This window comes from Nannospalax galili, unplaced genomic scaffold, assembly GCF_000622305.1.
Source record: "Nannospalax galili isolate Female #2095 unplaced genomic scaffold, S.galili_v1.0 scaffold1000, whole genome shotgun sequence".
In the NCBI taxonomy this organism is placed as follows: domain Eukaryota; kingdom Metazoa; phylum Chordata; class Mammalia; order Rodentia; family Spalacidae; genus Nannospalax; species Nannospalax galili.
The window spans coordinates 294,704-304,640 of NW_008346439.1; positions in this window are offsets into that span (position 1 = coordinate 294,704).

A 9,937-nucleotide genomic window follows, 5' to 3' on the forward strand; every position below is an offset into this window, starting at 1 on the left:
TGCAAGGTGAAAGATAAGGCTCTAGTTTCATTCTTCTACAAGTGGAGATCCAGTTTTACCAGCACCATTTGTTGAAGATGATGTCTTTTCTCCATTGTGTGGCACCTTTGTCAAATATCAGGTGGCTGAAATTGCATGTACTCGGATTTGGATCTTCAATGATGCTCCATTGATCTATGTGTCTATTTTTCTGCCAGTACCATGCTGTTTTTATGACTATAGCTCTGTAGTGTACTTTGAGATCTGGTATAGTAATCCCCCAGCGTTGCTCTTTGTGCTCAGGGTTGCTTTGGCTATCCAGGGTCTTTCGTGCTTATGAATTTAAGGGTGGTTTTCTCTAATTCTGTGAAGTATTGTCATGAGAATGTTGATTAGGATTGCATTGAATCCATATCTTGCTTTTGATAGGGTGGTCATTTTCACAATATTAAGTCTTCCAATCCATGAGCATGGGAGGTCCTTCCATCTTCTGGTGTCTTCCTCAATCTCTTTCTTTAAATATTTAAAATTTTTGTTGTAGAGATCTTTGTTGTCTTTTGTCAGGTTTATTACAAGATTTTTTTTTTTTTTGAGGCTGTTGTGAATGGGAGGGTATCCTCGTACTCATTCTCCAATCGCTTGTTATTGGTATATAGAAAGGCTATAGATTTTTGTAGATTAATTTTGTAACCTGCCACTTTGCTGAACGTGTTAATAATTTCTGGGAGTTTTCTGGTGGAATTTTTGGCATGTCTTAGATATAATATCACATCATCTGCAAAAAGGGATAATTTTATCTCTTCTTTTCCAAACTCCTTTAATTTCCTTCTCTTGTCTTATTGCTCTTGCAAGAGTTTCAAGTATGCAGTGGGCACCACAGGACTTACCCAGGAAAGATGCCAACATCTCCATCATATCTTAAGGAGAGAAAGGATGGACAGCTAACTAGCAATAAATACATGGAAAGAGTCACAGTGTGTTCCAGAGCAAATAACTGAAGACATGGCTAGGACTGAAAGTCAAAATATTCCTTCCAAATGTTTTCATCACAGTTGACAGAAATACATTTTAAAACTACAGAGGGTGATAGATAATGGCTAGGGACATCCTCTTTCAGGGAATAAAAGCAATTTAGGATATGAAAGAAAAAAATTGATGATCCATATTAAAGAAAAAGAAAATTTACACAGATGCTAAAAAGTGAGTTTTAAGAAAGAAAAATTGGTTAATAGAATCAAGTACTAGAGACAGTAAAGAATAAGATCAGCCGGACTTATCCAAAAATACATGTCAAGAATTCTTTTATCATGTTTATTTCTTTTGAGTCTATGTCCTGCATTATCTCTAGGGGGTTCTCATTGTACTCCTCTCGAGGACTATTGGTATTTGGTGGGGATATGTTATTTTGGTTTTTCATGTTATTACTTTTTTCTCTGTGATTTTGACATGTGAATTTCTTTTGTAGTTTCTGATTCTTGTGTGAGACTCAAGCCTTCCTTTGTTGAGTTTAGGTCTGCTTCTTTTTGTAAACTTTGTGTGCTTTGTGGTTTACTTGTTGGGCATGAAAAGCTGGTTGGTCTAGGCTTCAGGTTCTCTCTTTTGATTTTATATTGGAGTGGCCTAATTGCTTTCATCTTTAGGAGTTCCCACAGAGGCCCAAGTCAGATGAGGATCAGATGCTCTCAGGCTTTCTCCTAAGGTCTGGATCCCTCCAGAAAAGATTTTGGCCTTAGGAATTTGGGGGTTGGACTGGCCTTGGAGGAGGGCCCAGGAAAGATGCTGGTCTAGGTTAGCTGTTGGCTGTGCCCCCAGAGATGCAATGGAAGATGGGGGCAGGAAGCAGCCCCAAGGGCTCCTGGGGACTGCACTCAGGAGCTGGGTTGGTCTGGATGTAAAGGATCAGGAAGAAGAAAGGTCAGCCCCAGCCTCCAGGAAAGAGGCTGGCAGGTCATGCAGGCCCAGGCAAGTAGAGGGAGGTGATGGCGGGACTGGGCCCAGCGTGCTCCTGGGGACCCTAGAAGGAACTGGGTTGTTCTGGATGCAAAGGATCAGGAAGCAGTGGTGGTTCCCCTGGTGTCTGGGGTGCCAAGACAAGGAATGGGACAGGACCCAGGCTAGGGGGAGAGACAGGTGGGGGAGATGGGAGGGTGAATGGGGCTGGGGGAGTCAAGGCATGGAGGGCACGATCAACTTACTCTGGAGAGAGGCCTGCGGGTTGGAGAGAGGCCTGTGGGTTGGAGAGAGGCCTGTGGGTCGTGCTATTTTTATATTTCATATTTATTATTTTATATGTAAGAAAATATTGCTTGCATATGTGTAATTGCACCTGTGTCATGCAATGACCTTGGAGGTCAGTAGAGGGCATCAGATTCCCCTGGAATTGGGGTTAATGGATGGTTGTTAACTGTTAGCTCTTAGTTGATCATTAACAGATGGTTGTTAATGGATGGGTGCTGGGAATCCTCTACAAGAATAATCAGTGCTCTTAACTGCTGAGTCATGTCTCCAGCTCCCAAAAGGTGATTTTCTTGAGGAAACTGCTCCTTGGATGATGTATGTTTTCATTTGCTTCTGCAGACTGGCATCCATGTCATTAGCCACCTCCCAGGTCCCTTCCATTGCTTCCAGATCTACACACACACACACACACACACACACACACACACACACACACACACATCTCTAGGGCACAATGGAACAGGACTTACTGTTGCATATCCCTGACAAGAGTAGGCCAAGCTGTGTTTTGCCTTTTTCACCTCTACAGAGTGGGCCTCAAGCTGTGGTAGAGCCTTGAAGGAAAGGATGCTTCTAAGCTGACAAGCCAAGAGGATGGCATGGCTTCCAATAGCATATGATGATATAATCATTACATGCCTCAGGAACAAAGAGGAGCTCTCCCAGAAGAACGTCAAGGAAGCAGATGGACACACCTCACCCTTGTCTTTTCCACCCTCCACCCCAAGGGAGAACGGAGATGGACCTGCTTCTTCACACAAAGGTAGGAAATGAGAGAACTGATAGGAAACGATTTGCTTTTTTTCTCTCTCCCTGGGAAGAAAATTGTAACCCTTCCTTGCAGCTCTTGCTAGAGCAAAAGGCAAGGAGGACTTCAGTTTTGTTCAAGTTAAAGAAAACTCTCATTCAGGCAGACACAAAGAGGCCCTATTTATTACGCTTAGCTCTTACTTTCTTCAAAAACTTTATCAACACAAAAAAATGAGAGTAAACTTGTATCAATTAGACTCCTAGAAATGGCTGTGCATTTCTCTCTAAGCAGCTGATGTGACCTTAACTAAGATTTGCTGGACTGTGGAAATGCTCTCCCCAAGTCTCCCAATATTTATGACCAGGGCAAGCTGCAGGCAACAGAATCTGTCCTGCTCTTGGCAGACTGGCTCCTATTCTTTTTGACAAAGGGTGAGTGGAGGGGAGAAGTGTTGAACTGTTTACTACTTCAAGACATTTTCAAAGGTAATGAATGTACAAACACAGTGGAAAAAAGAGCCCTCTGTAAGGTGGCTCAGAGTCAGACAGAAAATTCAAACAATATTAGCCTCAAAAAGTCAACATCAGACACCCTTCTACTAAGGACCTACAAACAAACAGAGTTACTCTGTGCACACATTAACAACTGCAACGCCAGGCTGCCGGGCTATCATCTTCTCAGAGCCATGGGTTCATATATGCGTTTACACAGGACTCAGAAGTTTCCAGAACCCAGGAGGGCCTTTGTCTCCCGAGAGTCTCCAAGTATCACAATTTTCACATCTGGTATCCAGGGCAGAGGAAGGCTGGGGGTGGGGGTGGGGGGAGGAGACAAATTCAGGCCTGTTTAGGATGCATTTGGCCATAACACCTGCCTCCTTTAGTGTGTGGGGGACAGGAAGGGTCATTTGACTTTCTAGTGCCTCACAGTTCATGGAGATGAAGTGTTCCAGGGCACTGGCCTCTGTGCCCGTACGTCCTGCATCTCACGGAGCTCAAAGGTGGAGGATTCATTGCAAAAGTATATAAATCATCACACACACAGACATTATCTGTCTATCTATCTATCTATCATCTATCTACCTATCATCTATCATCTATCTATCTATCTATCATCTATCATTTATCTATCTATCTATCTATCTATCTATCTATCTATCTATCTATCTATCTATCTATCTATCTATCTATCTATCTATCTATCTATCTATCTATCTATCTATCTATCTATCTATCTATCTATCTATCTATCTATCTATCTATCTATCTATCTATCTATCTATCTATCTATCTATCTATCTATCTATCTACCCAACATTTTATAACTATCTATATATCTATCATCTATCTATCTATCTATCTATCTATCTATCTATCTATCTATCTATCTATCTATATGTCTTTTTGACACATGGTCTCCCTGTTGCCCCAGCTGGCCTGGAACTTGCCATGTAGACCAGGCTCACCTTGAACTCACAGAGATCTGCCTGTCTCTGCCTCCTGAGTGCTGGGATTAAAGGTGTTAGCCACCATGCCTGGCACACTTTTTCATATTTTATTTATTATTTTTATTTTATTTTGTGTGTATAAGTGTATTGCCTGCATGCATGTAAGTGCACCCATGTTGTGCAATGTTCACAGAGGTCAAAAGAGGGCATCAGGTCCCCTAGAACTGGAGTTATAGATGGTTGTTAGCCACCATGTGGGTGCTGGGAACTGAACCTGGGTCCTCTGCAGGAGCAGCCAGTGCTCTTAACTGCTGAGCCATCCTCCAGCCAATAAAGTATATAATTCTCAATGGAAAAGACATTCACTGTCTTGTCCTGCTCACATAGAAACCCTGAAAGTCAGTTATTTCCTGCCTCTTCGTGCATTGGATGATGGGACTGAGCAAACCATTTTTTTCGTTTGTTTGCTTTTTGTTTGAGACAGGGTTTCCCTGTAGCCTCAGCAGGCTTGGAACTCACCACATAGACCAGGCTGGCCTTGATCTCACAGAGATCCACTTGCCTTTGCCTCCAGAGTGCTGGAATTAAAGGCGTGTCCACCATATTCATTCTGCTAAGCAAACAAATCTTAATATTTTTCTTGTTACTTTTTGTATTTTTCTAGAAAATCATTTCCCAGCTCTTTAAAGATTATCCTATGTTTAGCCAGCCACGTCTTAGCGTGTGGTAAATGAGGCTGCTTGGTTATTTATATGTATTGTCGGAAGCATGAGACGGCAGGATTTCAGGAGCCTGTTTTCTGGCCTTCTATTAGAAGTGACCTGCAGACAGCTGTGTCTGGTGATAACTGGGCTCTCTAACACCCTCTAAACCAAACCTGTCTGCCTAATGTCCACTGCAAAGATGGCTTACTGCACTGTGCTGTTCTCAGTTTCACATGTTTATCACCTACCTTATAAACTCTAAAGCTGGGTTACCTGTCCCCCAGACCTTTCACATTTTTGACAAAGAGAGTTATTCTTTGCTGCAACTTACCAAAAGGATGTAAAAGAAGAAAGAGGATATTTTCCAAAAACATCCATTCCAAATTAAATTGAAAATGATTCTTTTTAACCCATTCGTTCTTCAATTCAATTATGCAAAAGTTTAATATTGCAATCACCCTTTTCTAATAATAGGTCTTAACTGCCATTGATTTTTTTTTTTTTTTTTTTTTTTTTTTAAAAAAAAAAAAAAAAAAAAAAAAAAAGAGGACGATAAATCTTTCACTGTGATTCACGCCATGATGAAGAGAAAAAGACTTCCTTCTCTCAGTGAACCAAGAGAGCTGTAATAAGGCCGAGCTTACAAACTGGAAGACTATTCTCCACATTTAGACACCACATGGGGGGAAGGCAGGGAAAAGCGTGGGTTCACTTTGAACAGATTCAGATTCAGAGGACAATTTTCAAAACGTGGATAAAGTCTTGTTTTTGCAAGGTCACTGTGGCACAGACAGCACTGGTAGATAAATGCTTTGCTTTTTACTGTAGTGAGCATCTCTCTAGAATTTCTTTTTTTTCCAAAATGCATGCTAAAACAACAACAAACCCAACCATAATTGTGTTTGACTTAACACACGTCCTGAGCGGGTCAATAACATTCTGTGTGCAGGTGGCCCTCTAGTCACTCCCCCTCCCCCCCAAGGGCCTGATAAAGCAAGCCTCTTCCCCGGATCAAGGTATTAAGGTTTCGGTTATTTGTATTGATTTTATGTGCCGCCAGCCATGCTTAGATCTGTGGGTCACAAATTCCTCTTTTAAAATGTCATCACCGTTTCATTTCCTCTGCCGTCAATACTGCAGTCCAAGCGGCTGCTCGACAACCTCCAGGGCCGTGGTCTCATCAGATGCACAGCGTTGGGGTACTTGGGTGGTCCCAAAGTTTTCACAGGTGTCAGCAACACAGTGATGGCTAATCAATAGATTTTTTTTTTCAGGAAAAAAGAAAGGAGGGAGGGAGGAAGGGAAGAGTTGGAGGGAGGGATTGGAGGGAAGGAGGGATGGGATGAAAACACAAAAGATGTTCAAATATTTATCTCTGATATTGCAAATCATGCTTCTCTATTGTGCACTGGAAACTGACAAGCCCTCTAGTGGTTAGCAAGGGAGCTTAGATGTTTGGGAAGCTTATTAGTAGCCTTTGATATCACTCCTAAGTGCAGCCACACCCATAAACAGGTGTGTGTGTGTGCAGGAATTTCTATACCTGAACGTAGCTATCACCAGCTGCACCTGTCCCTCAATTTTACTTGAAATAAATCTTAGAGATACTTTGAATTTGCAGATAATTTGAAATCAATGAAGATTTTCCCTGGAAGTTTTAGAGTCTTCAGTCAAATAGGTGAACACAGCCATTTAATAGTTTTAAATAGATACTTTCCTTTTTCAGCCTGGAATAAACTCATTTTCACTGGAAGCCAGACCGAAATCGACACACAGACTGTATTTATCAGTCTACGGCGATCCTTTAACAAACATGCGGTGGGTAAAAATAAAACACATGTTTTCCCTTATTTCTCTGTAAGCGCTTACTTAAGGTTTTATTATATTTGGCCATGGGACATTCAGTAAACTTACTGATGATATCAAAGAATGATTTTACAAACAGTAAAAGTTACACTATTGACACCTCCAAATTCTGGTGTATTTACATTGTGTTAGGGGCACACTTGCTCAGGGAGATTAACAAACATTACTAGGAAGGCTGTGGCCAAATCCACCCTGGTTGTTTATAAAACCTTTACAACTCATCAGCTTCCACTAACACACTGGCACTGTTCAATTACCATCAGTTTTAGAGAGCTTTAGCAAAACATCTAGTGCCCATGTAAATAGACAAATCTGAAAACTAGCTGGTCTGTTGGCTTACATACTGTAGGTAATGTTTTCTTTTGCTCAAATTTGTTCTGGAAACTAATCACGCTCTGATAAAGCCATCTGCAAATATGAGAAAGATTGACACCCACATGTCAAAGTTTACACAGCCTGACCAAGTGTACATATAGTACAGATGATGTAAGGCTGTCTTTCTGAGCTTCTCCGGGGCCATGTTGGAATGGAGCTCCCTGGAGGAACATGGCCATGTCAAAGCAAACCTGTCAGGATCTATGGCAAGCTAAAACTCCTCCAAAAGGCTGGGTGCTTTCCTCATGGAACTTTAATTTTGTTCTAGGACCTCAGGGTGGTGATGACTTAATTAATTCCAAACATAATTGCATTTATACCCCAAGCAATGGAACTTACTGTATGTTTGACAGAAATGATGGCATTAAATATGAGTGACTGTAATGATATGAGGTAGCATCTGTCTAGCCACTCACAAGTTGGCAATGTTTTACTGTCCATTATTTAATTTGCAGGAAGGACAATGTTACATCATTGCTTTGTCTACTCATGTCAAAGAAAAGAGCATAAAAACTTGAATCCAAGGCAGATGAATAACGAATGGGTCTGAATGCAAAGAGGAATTGATGAGAATTCATCTGCAGTTCATTTGACCAAGAGCCCATCTGACTTGGAAGTATCTGGTACAATCCTCTCTTTGTTGATGGGTGTCAGTGACCATATTACGTGCTCTGATTTCCCTATTTGGTAACACAATGGAAGATGAAATGAACGACCACAGAAGGAATTATTTGCAGTGAACTTACTTTGGCTCCTGGTAGTCTGCTTTCCAGAGCTGAGAATTAATATATTTGAGTTTTATCCTTGAATTCTCATGGAATCTACTACAAATCCCCTTGCTGACCATCTCTAGCATATAAGCCAGATAAGTCTTTGAATATTCAAAAATATTTAATAAGAGTATAAATAACTTGAATTCTTATTCTTTGAAGGATACACTAGCTGCTTCTCTTTAGCCTTTGGACACTTCTCATGATTGGCTAATGGTTTATAATTTTATTCGCTAAGTATAGCCTTTTGACTTTATCTGCCAAGTATTTCAGTTATTGTTATAAAGTGGAATACTTTCTTAGCAACTTACTAATTCTGGAATTTCATTTTCTCTTTAAAGTTTCTAGTTTTCAGGTTTTACTTTGTGTGTGTGGGGAGGGGTGCATGTATGTGCACATGAGCGTGTGTGTGTGGGGAGGGGTGCATGTATGTGCACATGAGCGTGTGTTGAGGCCAGAAGCCAATGCTGAGTGTCTTTGTCTACCACTCTCCATCTTATTTTTTGAGACAAGGTCTCTCACTGAACCCAGAACTTACTGATGTGGTTAAGACTGGCTGGCCAATGACCTCTGTGGATCTACCTGTCTCTACCGCACCGGTGCTGCACAGCTGCATGCTACCATACCAGACTTTTCCGTGGATGCTGGGGATCCAAACTCAGCTCCTAAAGTTTGTGTGGCAGGCACTTTTCCCACTGATCTGTCTCCCCAGCCCCAGAATTTGCTTCTCGATAGGTTACTAAATATATAGTCAGTAATGGGATCATCACTTTTTTGTTCTTTTAAAAAATTATTTATTTATTCTCTGTGTATGAATGTTTTCCTGCATGTATATGAGTGCAATGCCCACAGAGGCTACAAGAGGGTGTCGGATCCCCTGGAACTGGAGTTAGCGATCCTGTGGGTGCTGGGAACCAAACCTGGGTCATCTGCAAGAGTAGCCAGTGTTCTTAACAGCGGAGCCATCTTTCTAGCCCTCACTTCCTTGTTCTTGATCTAAATATAGCCAAATAGAAATTCTTAGATATCTGTTTTGAAAGCATAACAAATATTTATTTTTGTTTCCTTAAAACTCTGATGATGACATAGTTCTGTTTCTGTCTAGTTTTGTGTATTTTGAAGATATGAGCATAGCAGAAATCTCTGTTGACCTGTCAATTGTTTTCCTGCCTTTATCTTTATAAACCTATGTTCCAAGCCCAGTTCCTATGCTCAGCAACTCTTGAATCTCAGCTAATTTCAGATTTATGTGACTGTGACCTCTGACTAACTAGCCATCATGTTATGCCAAATATTTATTCTACCTGCCAGAAAACAAATTTAGTACATACCTATAATCCCAGTGCTCAGAAGGCTGAGGCAAGAGGACTGCTATGAATTTGAAGCCAACCCAGTCTACACAGTGAGTACCAGACCAGCCAGGGCTGCCTGGTGACACTATCATCTATCTATCTATCTATCTATCTATCTATCTATCTATCTATCTATCTATCTATCTGTCATCTATCTAATCATCTATCATCTATCAATCATCTCTCTATCATCTATCTCTATCTATCATCTATCTCTATCATCTATCTATCTATCACCTATCTATCTATCTATCTATCTATCTATCTATCTATCTATCATCTATCTCTATCTCTATCTGTGGGAGACAGGCTTTCATCTATCTATCTATCTATCTATCTATCTATCATCTATCTATATATAGGAATGTATGAAGACTCTGTCTTAAAAAAGATGAATATAACCAACTGCAATGAAGTTTTAAGGACATATGCTTTTAAGTCTTTGACTCTTGCTC